Below are 18,036 nucleotides of genomic sequence, written 5' to 3'. Positions count from 1 at the left end.
TACGTGATATCTTTAGTGCACTGATACCTGGAATGGGGGTAGTTCTGAATACTCATAGAATCTGCAAATTGTCTACAGTAGTGGATCGGTTATCTACTGACACTGCTGCTGGATTCCTGCTGGTCAATACTGAAATGGTTGCGATCAGATCAATGGTTTTGCAAAATCGCCTTGCTCTTGATACCTTATTGGCAAAAGAGGGCGGAGTCTGTAGAATGCTGAAGGCGCAACATTGTTGCACCTACATTCCTGACAAAAGTATCGAATTAAAACAATATGTGAAAAACATTACTAATTTGGAAAAAGAGCTCAAACCATTAGAGGTTGACAGTGCCTGGACGAGACTGACTGGAGGTCTCTCCTCTATAGGTAGTTGGTTTTCTAACCTAGGTAGAAACATTCTGTGGAAAATACTGATGCCAATAATTGGAATAGGTATGATTGTGTTGATAATTTTCATCTGCTGTAAATGTCAAAAGTGCAAAAGAAAAACTGTAAACAAAAGAGGGGTGTAGAGAAACATTGATGAATTAGAATTAGAAGAATTAAGGAACGAAATCTACAAAAAGGTGAAGAATCACCACTCTCATAGAGAAGCTGAAAGAAAAATCAACAACAAGTTTGTTGAAATTGAGATGAATGAAGTGGAAGATTAAAAGTTGGCATCTGTTTCTGTTATATAGTGATGATAGTAAATATCATCAAAGAGGGGATTGATGGAGCAAGGATTCGCACGTAAAGCGACTTGCTCTCATTCATGAACCTCGTTTAATGTATAATTATATTAATCCAACTGTTCGTCATTTATTTAGCATTTTCCCCAACACGCGGGTGTCCCCAGAGGCATGCTTGTGTGTCTTTTCATACTAACGAAGCTTGCACTAGAAGAAATGGCTGCTTCGCTGAAAATTCAGTCTGCGCATGCGTCGGTCATACCCATGTGATGTGACGCACTCGCATTCTGGAGGGAATCTGTGCTCATGCGCACTGTTGCAAACATGGCCGCTTGTCTCTCATCACGCTCTACGCTTGCAACTGCTGCTTTAGCCTATCTGTCTTTTCGCACTAAACTTTAATGCTATAGAAGTTATAAAGTAAGGGGTGTGTTAAATTTTAGCATGGTATACAGTGTGATCATTTTATATGTGATTCTAATTTGTTCTCGCTTACTTTTCATGTATCGCGTCTCTGGGGCTGGGAAAATCGGGAGCGAAGCCATACTTGAGGCTCTGCTAGGCACCGTCATGTGACCGGGGAGAAACTCTACTGCGCAGAAGCTGAAACAAGCCAGCTGGCTCCTGAAGCCCAATGCGCCTGGGAAGCATCTCCAGGAGACGGGATCTTACCTTGGAGCGAAGCAACACTGTTGCTACCTACTATGAACTGTATTGTCTTGCTGTATTCCTATGCATGGGAACGTGAACCCAAGGGGCGGGTAGGCAGAAATTATTAATAATGATGTGAACTCTGAATTCTAGCAGGCGACAATGACCATGTCACCTCTTCTGACCAATCATAACGTGCGAAACTGTCACTTGCAACATTGGTGGGTGGTCTAAGGGTCCCCAAACTGTATAATTACCCTAGTGTAGCTTAGGAAAATTGTCCGACTTGTCCGAGTAGCAGACCTGTCACTGACCCTACGAACTCTATAGGTACCCAATCTTGAGTGCTGCGGAGCACTCTGTCCATACTTTCCACAAACTCCTAGGGGTGGAAATAGTCTTAAGTGCTGGCGAGGCACTTTGCTGGGAAGTTCGAAAACCCAATCGGGGTTATTGGCGGATTACTTGCAGAGAGGGGTAACGCAGGCGTTGCTTCCGAAGCTGTGGGTGTTGGTCGTACCTTGGTGAAGCCCAGTGCCAACCCAAATCTTGAGGGGTATCCTGTCCTGACTGTCTGTGAGCTGTACCTGCTCGCATTCTGGCATTCCTTTTCTGAGGGTCCTTGTCCCCGTCCTTCCAAACTGACCCGTGGCCAGGGTTGGTCTTCATTCTGAATTAGGTAATTATTAGACTGTGGGTTTGCGTCTCTCTCTCTCTCTCTCTCTCTCTCTACTTTCTTAATAAAGCACTCTTGCCTGTGAGATCGCTCTATCACCTTGAAATGCCGAGTATATGCGATTGTTTCTTAGTTTTGTTCCACTTCTCTCCCCTCCTATAGGATATCATTGATTTATCATACGTAATAGTGTGTTCCCAATTTTTCCCTTTCCCTTAGCATGGTTGCAGTGAACGTAGTAAGAATAGCATAAGTAGTTTTAGTCAAAGTATACCCTTTAGGTCCCTCGTTTAGTTCATACTTATGTTGAATTGCGTGTTCTCTAAATACTCATATCCCTTGGTATCCTCTTATACTCAATGGTCCTTGCCTTAATACATAGTTATCTTTTGGTTGTGATCTTAATGCTTGATGGGTTACTTTGTATTTTGCTAATTTTGACATATTCACTTTGAAAATTCTTATATAAACTCTTAAACTTATCTGGTGTCTGTGGTCATTTTGCAGATTATAGTGTGGACAATGTACTTTTGGTTATAAAGTGTATTTTCTTCTAGGACCCCTGTCACCTGTTCCCTGCTAGCTCCTGATCCATCTGGAGTAATGTGCCTGTGGTAAGTCAGGTACATGATCAGCAGTGGTGAGAAGTCAACCCCGGATTACTCATAGTAGCGTGTATAAACTCACCCGGTTCACGCCAAACGTGAGTCATTGGTTTGAATGTGCACGACAGGGCCCAGTGCGTGTGAGAATCAGGAAACCCAGTGACCCGGGTGAACTGCGTGCTCTATCAGCACTACCCCGGTTGATATACTATTTTAGGGCGCTTCCGATTTGGGTCCCGCCGGCCACCTTTCGGCTCCTGAGATCCATGGTGGTGGGGTTCCTCTGGGGATCGGGCCGCCGGAGAGTGGCGCTCAAGACCCTGATGAGACCAAAGTCGGAAGGCGGTCTAGCGCTGCCAGACTTTGAAAAATACTATCTGGCAGCTCAATTGCAGACCTTCACCCAGGAGATAGCGAGAGAGTTTCGTGGCCCGGAGGAGGGGAGGGGCAGGGGAATGCCCAGACATGTTATTTCCTTCATCGCACTACGCCAGCGCTTAGCCCTGCAAGACCTAACGCTTGAAGAACGGACTATTAGGTTGTGCTGGTATCGCGCCCACGCCCGGGGGAAGCTGAAACTCCCATATGCACCGGAACAACCGCTGGGGATGTTAACGGCCTTGCCGCACGGGGGAGACTGGTCGCGCCTAGGGCATTGGGAAGATGCAGGATTGCATTTAGTGGGGGACCTTTATGAAGACGGGGTGTTACTGCCCTTCCAGGAGATCCTGGACCGTTTCGACGTTCCCCGAGGCGACTTCCTCCTACATACAGCTCTAATTAGAGCAATTCAGATGCACTGGAAAAGTGGTATGGAGGAACCGCCTACGTCGCCGGTGTGCCAATATGTTATGATGTCCTCGGGGACGGTCAAGGCAGTCACGTGCTTATATAATAGACTGATAAATGAGGGTTTGCCCCCGCTCACCACACTGCGGAACCGTTGGGAAGCCGACATAGGAAAAGAGATACCGGAAACGACGTGGACACAACTAATGCGCCGAACCTGGAAGGGAGTGCGCCACGCCCGGTTCCAACTGGTTCACTTTTATATACTCCACAGGGCCTACCTGACCCCGGCGAAAATCCAGCAATACTTCGCCACGGACACGGCAGATTGCCCCAGGTGCCGAGCACCCGAGGCAGACCTCATTCACATGCTGTGGTCCTTCCCAGCGCTGTCCTCATACTGGCTTCTGATCGAGGACACTCTTAATGGGGTTACTGGGAGAACTTTGACTGTCGACGCAGCGGTGGGGATCCTGCATTGGTTCCCGTATACCCCTAAAAATAAAATATCAAGCAAATTTATAGACTTAGGACTCATTCTCGCTAAAAGAGAGATAACCAGGAATTGGAAGGCAAGAGTTGGTCCAACAGGAGCTAAATGGCATAACGAACTTTTGAAATGGGCCACAGGGGAGAGCACTCTACGATACCAACTGCCGAGGCAGCAGCAGAATGAGAGGGCGCTAGAAACAGCATTGGAATGGGAGACATTAGTGCAGGCCCTGCGAGATTACTGCGCTTCCAGCGATTCTGAGGGCGACGACGCAACACAACTTGAGTCCCGTTAGACGTCCACAACACTGATCTCTACGCAGTTGCCTAGGGTTTCTTCCCACGAGCGCTTTCTACACGTATCACACACTGATGGCGGGGTTGGGTGGGGGGAGGGAGCTGAGCTGAGCAACTGTTGGGGAGGGTTTGTTCCATTAGGTTGATTTAGAAAAGCAGACGAAGGCCGTTGGATTATCCAGATCAGCTTCGACTTTATACCGGATCCCCACCTGCGATTTTGTAAGCAGACGCCGCCCGACCCTCGGGTTGTGGGCTGAATGGCTGTGTATCCAAGATGTTTCCTTACGGGGGATCGGAAGTTTTTTTTATTTCCACTGCAGATATGTTGCTGATCTAACATGTAACTTTGGCTAATTCCTGCAAAAAAAATAAAAAAAAAAAAAAAAAACAAGGTTTACATTTCAGATGTTTCCTCATGGACATATAGGAGAACAGGACATACATTCAGACTACATTATTTTGGTTAATGGTGTGTATGCGTTCTTTTTCAACCTTGAGATGGTCAGGAGTAGACATTTGACCCCGATGAAGGTCTCCTTAGATGTTATATGTAAGCCCTTAACTGTAGAACTTGATGATATCACAGTTCCTAGAAAGATAAGGTCTTGCGATATCTGTGTTAAAAGGTAATGATCCTGCATACATATGGGAATATGGCAGCTTCCATTGTCTAAGGAAGATGGCAGTCTCTATGAAGCAAGAAGGTGTTGGGCTCACATAAAATGGAGTCAGACCTTAGGGACATCCCGGCTTGTATGTCTGAATGTGACTTTATAGGGCTGTGTCGATCCAATAGGGATTGGACTAAAGTGTGGGGGAATCCATGCACTCAAGTTATCATTTACCATTATCTAGGATAAAATCACATATCTCAAGCATTTATATATAATATACTTTTTGTACAATATAAAAGCCATTGTTGCATCGTCGACATAAAAGATCAATAAAACATAAATGATAATATATAGTTTACATTGCAATTTTTTAATATTTGTTATCCTTGCATTAAGGTTAACAAAAACTAAATCACGCAATCCATCTAGCACATGTTATGCATGTTGGCGAAAAACATACCAGTGTTAGTAAATGAATTGGCCAAATTAATAGTAGGCAGTCTAAAATGCAAATATAAAAGAGTCCATTAATAATAAGAAAACATAGTTTATTTTCTCTTCTTAGTTATTACAGGGTTTATGGCACATATGGAGGATAGAAGTAGAGATTTGTTGATCGACATACTTGTTGAGTTCACTCACGGCCAGAGGACCTTGACATTTTCAGGTGCACACACAGCATATGTGGTCTTTGTGAAATCCATGCAGAGCATGTTCATGATTGACAGTTGATGTGTGAGGTGGACCAGCAATTGGTTGCTTTTCTGCAGCACTCAATGTTGTTTGCAGCTCCTCATCAGGGGGCTCAAACAATAACAACGAGTCAAGCCATGTGTCAAGAGCTGTGTCAAAAAGTGCCACTGGTGATACTTTTGAAATGGCCAATTATTGAACATAGCCAGATTGACTTTTGGAATAGAAGGTTTCTTAAAATCCTTTTTTTTTCGTTGTTTATTGTTCCAAATCCTAGACATGTGGTCTGCTGGATTGTTTTCTTTAGAAAGATTATTTCTTTTGGTATTATCCAGGCTCAAAATAAGGCTTCTTTACCTTGAATTTGCCAGAATGTGATTCCCCAAATGATTTTTTTCATTAACATTTGCTTTCCAATACTCATATCCTTGCATAACCAGGTTTAGACTTCATTCAATAGAATAAATCAGCCTGTTGGTAGTGATTAGATTGTTCGGAAGCTGCTGTGGCTTCTGTGTGAAATAGAAAGCTGAAGGGTGCGACCTGTCAGCACCCTGAAAGTAAGGGAATTTCTTTAAGAAATTAAAATGGCTCTCGGAATGCAGTGCCTCACAGTGTTCCCATTGTGTGTAATTGTTTATTTCTCTAGGATAGCTAGTCCTATGTATGTTATAATATGCTAGTGATTATATCAATACATTTCTTTGTAGTTCCCTGAATTTAAATGAGGATCTTCATATTTCAAAGTAGCATCTGACTACAAAGCAGACATCTTTTAACCGTCTCAGTGTCCTAATCATTTGAAAGAGAAACGAATATTATAAAATCATTCACTTAAACTTTTATCACATAAGGTAATTACAATGTTTCAGTGGGTCCCATCATCTAATATGGAAACTTTTCCCAGGCAATGCCCTCGAGCACAGGATAATCTATAATGTTTTTAGCATAAGAACCTCTTCAGGTTCAATAGGATGAAGAGCAGGTCTCTATTCACAAACCACCGGTGATTAAATTGTTCTTGCAGGGACAAAATGTCAGCTTACTAGCAGTAGAACAATGAATATCATTTACAACCACATGATCGAAGAAAAGTTCCTAAAGTGCTCCAGGCATAGTACCATGGAGGAATCATATACATGTTGCAAAACCACTGACAAGCGTGAAGAAGTGTGGTGATGAGTGACTATCAAATGGGTAGAAAAATCTTCTGAGAAATATCCAGAGTCATTATCAGTATTTTTGATCTCACAAGGCTCTCAGTAGGGTACCAGTTCAGATCACGTAGTGTCAGGTGGAATTTCAAAGTGGTCCATGGAATTACGTTGGACAGTAGCTATTGTCATATCGGTAGCATCAGCTGTGTTTGTTGCACTCAGTGTTCTGCTTAAAATTTTAAGCTCAAATATACCTGGCTAGGACCTTTCCTGCTTTGTTCATGGAGTAGGGTATTTAAAGTAGGGAGAGGCGCTACTCTGAATCCTTCTTGGTGTCTGCGGCGGCCGGCTGTAGAGGCCTGACCACATAGTGCTTTTTAGTATGGTCAATTGACACCTTCCTGCTTCTTTTTGATCCAGGCAGAGGAGGCAGGATAACAGTTACGAAAATAAAGGAGGACCCCGCACAGGTTAATAGGGGACTGGGGGGAATTGAATGCAACAACGGACTCTGGCGTCCCCTCAACAAAGAAACACACAAGTTGAGTATTTTACCCAAGAACTAGCATGCCGGTATTTCGGCGGGAAAGGTAAAGTTACAAGATTTTGAAAATGATCTCTAAAAACATACTTGAATGGGGAGGCAAGATCTCTGGATTAACTTATCTATATCTCTGCAGTTACCAAGTCTTAAGTAATTGGCATATCTAAAAGTATATATTTAATCCAAACATAAGCATCGTATTCCACAAGAAAGAATGAAAACAAATAAAACAATTTAGAATAGTCTTAAAAAGATATTTTCCACACCATGAATTTTGTAAACCTCTGTTGTACATTTATTACATTTGGAAATACAGTTGATCATAATACAATACACAAATTCTTAAAAAACATGATTATACATTTCATTAAAAACACTTTAAAACAAAGACTTTAAAACAAAGAATCACAAGTCTTGTGATTCTTTGTTTTAAAGTGGTTTTAATGCCAATTACTTAAGACTTGGTAACTGCAGAGATATAGATAAGTTAATCCAGAGGCAGGATAACAGTGACAGGTGGTCTGTAGGATGGTTCAAAAGCTTGCTTGTCATGTTTTTCACCTAAACTAGTTCCCCAAACTTTAGGAGTATATCCGTAAGCAGAAGTAATAACCTTCTCTTCACAGGTGTCAGTGTTAGAATGGTTACTGTTAGATATCTTGCTTTACTTGCATACTCTGTAAAGCCTTCAAACATTTCTCCAAGTCAAATGTATGTTCATCCACCACCTTCCAAGAATGATCTAAGCCAGGCACATACATAGAAACTCTGAAGAGAACCTCATATGAAGTGCGTCCTCCCAGTACTTGTCTAGGCAAGTTTTTCAATTTTCTCTGAACTCCATTTAGATTATGGTACCAACTGAGACCTGAACTTAACACCATAGCAGTCAAAGCTTGTTTAATCATGGCATTGGCCCTCTCTACAACACCGGGTGATTCAGCTTTCAACAGGTTGCTGAATTGCAGACAAACTCCAAGAGCAGACATATAATCCCTCTAAGCCTTGAAGGCAAACACAGCACTGTTATCTGAATGAAATGAATGAACTGCGTCCATTTACACTAGGCACTGCAAATCTTTTATGACTGCAGAAGCATTTGAATTTCTCTGTGACCAAACCCATAGGAATTGAAAACATGAATCAATAGCAATCAACATATACTTATATTGATTAGCTGAATTTAGGGGACCAATGTGGTTAAAATAAATCACCAGGAAGGAGATACATGAGATCATATGGGGAGATGCTGAGGGTCTTTTGACAGTGGAGGGTTTCATCTGCTGATAAATATCACACTGTCTAGCATAGTCCCTAGTCTGTTACTATAAACAAGGCCACCAGTAAAGTTGCGGTAGCATTGCTAGGGTTGCATTTATTTCAGCATGTGCAGAGGCCACACCCTTATGTTTTTGTTTGATTAATTCTAATATCGACAGGTTATCAGGTATTGTTCTGTCACCCACTCCTTGTATGGTAACTACTGGAATGTTATCTGAATTGAGGGTGTAGAAGTATTTGGGAGGAAAACCTGCAGGGAGTTTCTGAGCTTGCTCGGGTGCATTTATGGCTGTTGAAATATCTGTGTCGATCTTTAGTAGAGATCTGGTTAGTCCTGCTGTCTGGACAGTCCGAATTGCAGCTTGTGCCACTTGGTCAGCTGCAAAGTTCCCTTTAGTGTGAATATCACTATGCTGATGGCCAAAAGTGTGCCTCACATGGACCGATGGAAGCTTATCCCCAAAGCTGTTTATTTTTTATAGGCTTTTCCTTTAAATCCTTGAACGCATTCAACAGCCAATGTTACAAATTTACATTGCAACCTTACACACAGAATGCCGAGTCAGACACAATGAGTGTGGGAACTCATGAGTCTGCCCTTTGTAATGCAAGTAGCAGGGCATGTAATTCTCCATGTTGTGCGGTTCTATCACCTAAGAGTTTGGTGTAGGTGCATTGTGGGATGAACTCACCATCCTTCACTACACCTTGCAATACTCCATAGAGTGTGGAGTGCTTTCCTTTAGTCCCTACCACAGTTTGAGCAGAGCCATCTGTGTAAAAGATGCTCTGGTACCACTCAACAGATAAAGTGTCTGGAGCCAGAACAGTATCCTAAACATATTGAAGAAATGCTTGTGTATGAAGAGAGGGATCATACTTAAACACCACATCCTCTGCACTCAAAGAGGAGGCCCACTGTACCTTTCCTGGGTGTAGGGCACAAGCATTAGGAAGGCTTACCTTTGTTGGTGGCTCTAGTGATGGTACAGGAGAAACAACAATGACATGTTTTCCCTGCACCAAAGAGCGCTCCTATAGAATAGCTGTTTGTACAGTGGTCAGTTTTTTTTAATGGAAGCAAATATTGCTTCAGCCTGGGAATACAAGTAAGACTTGTAGACACTGGGAAAGGTCTGTCCTTCATTGCAAGTCTTGTAGTTAAAGGCATAATGATTGGGTGTGACTTTGATATCTCGGTTAGTTTTATTGTCCCTAGTTTGCAAATGTTTAATCAAAAAGAATGTCTGCTTGCAAAGGACGCAAGATATCAGTATGTGTGCTCATCCACTGTTTATGGGAAAATGTGGGAGCAATCAGGTCATACAGATGCTTCACTCACTCTGCATAGTATTGCAAATAAGTATGCCCCCCAAAGTTAAAACCCCAACAGAGATTGCAATGATTTAAGTGGGCTGGGAGGCTGCAAGGTAGTGCACTTCTGGAGGAAGTCTGGAGCTAGACCTTTGTCCTCACTGAATAATCCATATCTAAGGAAGTTCCTTGTCAAGTAGAGGATCTTTCATTTTTTAAATTAATTTTGTAACCATGTGATAGGGCTTGATTATGATGGTGGTCAGAGTTTCATCCGACTGCCATCCTGTCGGGAATGGGACTGCCCAACTAGCTGTTAGCAGTCCCACTACCGGTATAACATGAGACTGCTTTAAGAAGGCTGTCGCAATGTGTATATTTTGTATTGTGGTGTATGCTGTGTGCTGCAGCACATGCTTCAATACAAAAAAACAGATTTTGGGTGCCTGCAACATGGTGCAGGGATAAGGCCCATATGGAAGGCCTAGGAGGTACGGGGGACCAGCTACTGGCTCCCAAGTCACTTTCTGTATGCCTTTTCATAGCAGGCTAACCGCCATGAAACAACTGGGGGAAAGAGACATTGTAATCCCTACCGTGGTGCCTGAGCAGTAACCCCCACTGTTGTAGGGATTGCAGTCCCTCCGACAAACCAACGTGCCTGAAGGAGCCCATCAGATCTACAGTCGGTCGGTATCACCCTCCTTCCATTTGTCCACCATTATAATGGGATGAGCTGTCCAGCAGGGTCCGGTGGTGAGGAGACCGCCACTGACGGACGGCCTGCTAGTGGCAGTCCCACCGCCATCATAATCAGACCCTTAGTCAAAGGCAAAGCTTTATTATGCCCTGATACTGCAATTAGTCTTATATTGCTTTGATACCACATTATGCTTCTGGTTTTAAAGGGCACTGTGTTTGTAGTTATGGTTAACTCCGTATGGGAATAACATGTGGATTTGAGTGTTCATCCCATTAGGATTTTTCTCAGTTTAGTAGAAGTAAAGTTAGGAGTCCTAACTTTACTACTACTAAACTGAGAAAAATCCTAATTTTAAGACTTTCCGTATTCACAGAAGGCATTTAGGAGTCCTAAAGTTAGGAGTCCTAACTTTACTTCTCCTAAACTAATAAATATCCTAAATTTAAGACTTTCTTTATTCACAGAAGGCATTTAGGAGTCCTAAAGTTAGGATTCCTAACTTCTGTGAATACCGAAATGAGTAAGTGTCTTCTGTGAATACGAAAATTAGTAAGTGCCTTCTGTGAATACGAAAATGGTAGTAATTTAGGATTTTGTCTTAAGTTAGTTCTGTGAATCGGGCCCATAATCATCAAATAGTTGGGTCCAGAAAATCGCTTTGATAATCTGTTGTATGTCCCCTTCAATTAGCATTTTTAGGTTGTAAACCCTATCGGTAGGATTTAAATGTTGATCTGAAGTCCCGATTCGTATAAAGTCATCAGTTGGATTCATATCCAGAAATCTTGAAAGTGTCTCATGCACTATTACGACTTCTGTGGCAAGGTCTAAAAGCACTGTTGCACAAGTCCTGTTTCTCAGACGGACGCACAGCTGGTTCGGCAAGTTTATTAGAAAGTCTGCCACTTTATTTATTTTTTATTTTTTGCTGGGGTTTTGGAGCCCAATTCTTTCTCATCCCTCTTTATGCTAACATCAGCCTTGTGCCCTTCTTCACTTTTCCTATGGTACTTTTCTTTCCTTTGGTACTCGGATCAGCTCCCCCTTTCAACTCTTTTACCTCCAGTGTTCTGAAAAGAATGTAAAGAGCGCCTATAGAATACTGATACCGTTCAGACTTTTACATTTTTCCACAGTTTCTTAAGTCATAACCACCACTACTGGATTGCCGAGAAGTGAATGACCCAGTCTGTTTTTTATCTTTGTCTTTTAGTTTTTCTTCCCTTTCATTGCAGATTTCTCCTTACCTGACCCATCTTTGTCATTTTTAGGTTTTAAGTGTGGCTTAATGGATTGAGTATCTAACGTATCTCTACCTACAGAGGTGTAAACTTCCTGAATTATGTTTTGTAGTTCCCATTCATGCAGTGGCGCAGCTGGACCTTATGCTGCCCGTGGTGGTCACAGGTAAGACTGGGGGCATGGCGGTCCCTGCGTTTGCCTCCCTGCAACAGCCCCAGCTAAGAGGGGGTTTGAGACCGCCGTTTGCAAAACTCGTGTCGCCCTGGGATGACTGCCCTCTCTTGCTAATAATGATTCTGAACTGGAACTGCTTCCAGTCTGTGACGTATTGCCAGAACTGAGCCTTCTTCATTTATGCTGTTTAGATTGATGAGAAAACTGTGTAGAAGCTTCCCAACAGGTTCATTCCTAGATCCAGAGCTTGTGCAGCTCCGTGTTCATTTTGTACTTGTCTAAGTACAGCAGGGAGGACTGCCAATGAAGACATACCATGTGTACTGGTATAAATGCACCCAAATATGCTTACTCAGGAGTTTCACTCCCCTACTGAAGGCACCATCCTAAGAGGAAGGCACATAGTCAGTCAGTATTGTGTGTTTGTCTTGGGGCTAGTGTATGGATATACAGCTTCTAACTGGTTGGACTTTGAAGCAACCCAGAAAGCTATTTTGAGGGCAATTTTCCCAAGATAGCATTAACAGTCTGTGGACTAATAGTTTGTATTTGTGTGGGAGCGGCAGGTCCTGTTGTGACAGCAAGACTGGAGCTCAAAGCAGGATGCACAAACTGTACAAGTGCTCTTTACAAGGCGACTTTAATTTAATACACCTGCTACCTCTGGATGGGATAGAGTTTCAAGGCATGGAACAGGAGTGTACTCAGACAAGACTAGCAACGTAGCTCATTCATTGTTCAAAGGCCTTAAACAAATATGTCTACGAGTGGGTGTCAAGTGACCAAATCAATATTGTTGTTCTTGGTATGTAAAAAAATGCCCAAATCTTGGTAAGCCCTATAGTCTGCAGGTTGATCTACCACCGCATATTCATGAAGCTGCCTGGAGACAGCATCAATGAACTCAAGTTCTACCCAGGAGCAAAAAGCCTCAAATACATATGCTGAATGTGCAGCTATTACAAAATAAACTGCCCGCCTCATCTAGGACACCTTCAGCATTAAGAATTTGAGTAACTGCTTCCCTTCAATTGGTGCTGCCATGACAAATGGATGCAAGCTGTTATTGGAATCAAAGAATTGGAAAACCCACAGAATGGGGAATAACGTTTTATGATTCCATTTTGACGAACCTACGGACATACGTTGGTCCTTATTCCCTATGGAGGACAACTATTATTACTACTTATGTCTCCGTAATTATGTAGTAATTGTTTAGATGTGTTTAATAAGTATAAACTACTCAAGGCATAACCATAGGTCAAGAGCCCCACATTGGGTACCAAGTGTTGCGTGAGTAACAAGATGTATCTCTACATAGAGAGCTTTCCCACCCACGAGTGACATGGGTGGATTTGGTTCAATGCACCAGCTAAGAATGTGAAAGACAAGTAATTGTAGCCCTGTAAAACACTATTCAATGTGTAATTGAAATAGAAGGATTACATTTGGGTTGATATCGGTTCCGTAAAGGGATCAGGTGCACAGTGGAAACAGCAACACACCTTATTTTGGAATTCACAATATCACATCGACAGTACTAAGAAGAATGAACACTTTTAAGTTAAAAGTATTTAATACTATAGGAACAATCTGCTTTTCAGTACACCTAAATCAATTACAAAGTATATTATAAAAACAGGAATGAGACACGTTATAAATTACCAGAATAAAATTAACATTTCTAGCTTTGTTAAAATGGCATTAAAATGTCATCTAGAACCTAACACCGTAATGCCTACTTTTACCGCTGTACTATGAGAGCATGAAAGGTAGAGTAATTTGCAGAGTTGCACTACATATCTTGTTGACAGCAGAGGTTGTCTACATCAGTGGAGGCTTGAAGATAGTGTACCCGACAAAGTGTAAACACCCTCTGCAGAAGCAATCAGCCAGCCTTCCCCCAGGACTTAGCTTTATCAGCTTCAGGTGAGGTGTATACTCTGTGAAATGTGAAGTGCATTGGCAGCAGGTGAGATAGTCTATGGGAGAATCTCAACGATAATCTGGACGAAGAACCTCTCCTGACAAGTTGACAAGTGACCGTCCTTATCTCCTAAATCCTATCAGAGATTAGAATTTCTAACATAAGTTTAGGAATGTCAGACAGAGATTATGGGGCCCATTAGGATCTCAGGCGTATCACCACCGCCCGCATTGCGGTGGTGATCCGCCCAGGATCCATCCCCGCCCGCCACTTATTTCTCTCCGCCATATTACTATGGCGGGGGGACCGCGGCAGACGGAAAGACCGTCTGCCGCTTTTTCGCCCGGTCAACAAGTTGACCGGGCAGAAACTAGTTTAATATGGTGGCGGTGTCTGTCAGACACCGCCAGCCATATTATCATGGGGGCGGAAACATGTCTTTCCGTGGCAGCGATGCGGTAAATGCTGTTTGGGCGGGCCTATTGTGGATCTCCAGGGACTCTGAGGGGTGGGGCTGCACATGGGGAGTACCTATGTTACCCCCCTGCAGTTCCATGCACAACATGGCAGGCACCACGTGGTGCCTGCCATGTTGTGCATGGAAGTGCACAACTTGCTTTCCTGGCATTGTGGCGGGCGGTGCTGAGTGCACCACCCACCACAATGAGAGGAATGCAGGATGAGCCCGCCACTGTGGCGGGTGCATCCTAATGGCCCACACAGGACTCCCGTCCTTATGGCGGCGGTCCCATTTCCCGATAGGATGAGTCACCCGCCATCCATATGACCCCCTATGTATTCATTTTAGACGTTTCCATGTGGACATATCAGGCAAAAGGACGTTAATTCAGACTACATTATTTTGATTATATGTCTGTATGCGTTCTTATTCAACCATGACATGATGAGGAGTTGACATTTGACCCAGATAAGTGTCACCTTAGATGTTGTATCTATGTAATTAATTGAAAAACGTAATATTATCACCTTTCCTAGAAAGATAATGTCTGGCGACATCTGCGTTAGAAGGCAGACATGACTATGATTCTGAATGAATATGGCAGCTTCCATTGTTTAAGTTAAGGAAGATGGTGGTCTCCACAAACCAAGATAAGGTCGGGTCAACATAAAATGGAGTCAGACCTTAGGAACCTTATGTCAGGGTGATCTAGAATGCAAGGGTTAATGGTCTGAGGTAGAGAAGTTGCATTCCTCCAATTGGAGAGAACTGGTTACAGTTTTAAAAGCAATTACGTTTTTCCACCTTCAGTTGCAAGGGAAGAACATGATGGTATGTACAGGCAATTGCTTAAACAAATGTAATTGTTTAGGAAATGCCTTATTAACAAGCATTTACAATGCAATCGGTCTCGCCTTTGGGCCCTATAAGTATTTAGCTATGCAGCACATTAGTGTGGGTGCTGAAACATCTACTTTGCTTAAACCAATAAAGATCAAAATGAAGATGAACTACACTTTTAGTAAACTCTCTCTCCATGTTCACACTTGAATGTCCAGAACTCCCTGGTGTTCCTTCTTCCAAGTTCAAGTATGCTTCAGCTATAACTCTGTTCCGGCCATAGCAAAAACCATAGTAATTAACTCAATATATGGGGGACTGAAGGAACCTCTGAATACCTCAGCAGATAAAAATAAAGCAATTAATGTGCATGCACATTACCTTCTGTAAGCTAAACAAGCTCCATTAACGTTCTTCACTACTCCTCATCTCAGACATTAAGCATTTCTTTCAAATAGGTTGTGAACACCACACCACAAAGCCCCAGCCAAACATCAACTGTCTTCCCTTAAGACCTACAAATAGTTCTGAACTGCACTTCCAACCATCAACCAGAGATGTATTAGGACACCTAAGCCTCACACCTTGTGCTCTCAAAGGCCTCCTTTAGACCCTACTCTCTGAATATCCAATAGGCATGATGCAGCGCCTTTATAATTGTCTGTACCACCAGGGTATCACATTGGCTTTCTCCTGTGTCGCACAGAGATGTTCCCCTAGTATCGTTGGTTGCCACTATCTTCTAGAATCCATGCAGACTTCAAAACACTCATACACTTATAATATTGCGATCCTTTATTGACCTCATGAGCCTCAGATCTTTTACAGTCCCCAATCCCGATGTCTCTTACTTTCATTGCGATATCCTCCACAAGAAACTGAAAGGTTTACCCAAGTGCCTGCTACTACTGGTATACCCTTTCTTCCCTGTAGTTTAAAGCAGCCTATAAACCACTTGGGACCCCACCTCCAACATACTATTTCCCCTCCGCATCTGCAGCCCCACAACCAATGTCCCCACTGTCAGGCCTGTGCCCCTTTTTCCTGAAGAATTTATGTAGATCCACCCACTTGTAGCCCAGTAGGACACCAACATATCCGAGTCACTGGAGCACCACAGAACTCATCATACTCTTAATGCACAAATAACACTCATTGCTACATCCTGGTATCTCTTGAGAACTTACAGTCTTAAAAACCCTACCCTCTGTAGCCCATCGCTTGACCCCTGCGGTCCGACAGAACTTTAAAAGTACCATGTGTTCTTAATGCCCAAAAGATACACTGTTGAGACCAATCAAATTTATAGTAGCCGGCCCTTTGCTTTTAGGATTCCTAATTCCACAAGTCAGAGTTACCAGTGGACTTAAAGCTGAATCACTTAGGGCCCACACTGGACTGTATGGTCCAATTCTACACCTTACATGGCTCTTGTAACCCTCTTCTGGGCCCTGCAGAGGTGTCATTGCTGTGGTGCTACAACATCCTCATACTCTCCTCCCATAAAAAAAATACAGTCTCACCTGGCCTGCTCCTCGTAAAGGCTCTGGTTGTTGATGGCCATTATCTGCTGCAGGATGTCCCGAATGTCCTCGTGCTGAGGGATAGAAACAGCCTGGCGAGCCACATAACCCTGGACACTTGTTGCACCAGGGAGGCCATACTGGACAGCGAGGCTTGCGCCAACATCATCCACCCATCGTACATGGCGGCCTGCACTTGCGCCCTACGGACGGTCCAGTAGCACCAGGTCCAGAGAGGATAGAGGCCTAATCCTTGTGTTGGAGCCCACAACACCAGAGGCCAATCAAGGTACTTTGTACTTAAGAATACAAGGGGCGGCGAGTCATGCACATCACGTTTTCCTGCTCACGAGGCCTCTGAAGAGATGGCAAAAGTCCATTGAAACTCGTCAGGCCACAGGATGTATTACGAAATCGGAAGCTGCCTGTTTCTCATATATGAGGATGTTTCTTCCTCACAGCATTGTGCGGCCTCAATTGCTGGGCAATTTTTGGAAAATGTATATGCGGCGGCTCATGGCCGCAGAGGGATCGCACCATCCCAAGAAGTTTGTGGATGCGGACCTGGGGCATCGTCCCTCTGTAAATGGTACTGCGATTTGTAATTTTAAATAGGCAAAGCCCAATTCGGGAAGCCTAATGGAGGGCTTTTAAAGCATTTATCCTGTAAACAATCGTGGGCATGTAACCCACTGGAGGGGATAAATGGTGCTTAAATGGACTACGCTGCCCAGAATGCATCAATACCGGCACACCGGAGGCCAATCAAGGTACTGTGTACTTAAGAATACAAGGGGCATCGAGTCATGCACGTCACGTTTTCCTGCTCACGAGGCCTCTGAAGAGATGGTGAAAGTCCATCGAAACTCGTCAGGCCAAAGGATGTATTACGGAATTGGAAGCTGCCTGTATCTCATTTATGAGGATGTTTCCTTCCTCACAGTATTGTGCGACCTCAATTGCTGGGCAATTTCTGGGACATATATATATATTCACTGAAAAAAGCATAGGTCATAGACCATATATAGTTAGGAATTAGCATTTACAAAACCTTATTTTACTCACACAATACCATTGAAATTCGCATATATAGTTAGTTGCACTAACTATATATCGCGCACCCGCAATCCACTGCTGATCATGTCACATATTACATAATTCATGACATGGTCAGTGACATCACTGATGACATCACTGATGACATCTCAAATGACATCACTGATGACATCACTGATGACATCTCAAATGATATCACTGATGACATCTCAAATGACATCACTGATGACATCACTGATGACATCTCATTTGACATTACTGATCAAATCACTGATAACATCATTCATATGATAATACGATGAACCTCTTCAGACTCTAATA

The sequence above is a fragment of the Lissotriton vulgaris genome, chromosome 8 (assembly GCF_964263255.1).
Source record: "Lissotriton vulgaris chromosome 8, aLisVul1.2, whole genome shotgun sequence".
NCBI lineage: Eukaryota > Metazoa > Chordata > Amphibia > Caudata > Salamandridae > Lissotriton > Lissotriton vulgaris.
This window is presented reverse-complemented; position numbering follows the sequence as displayed.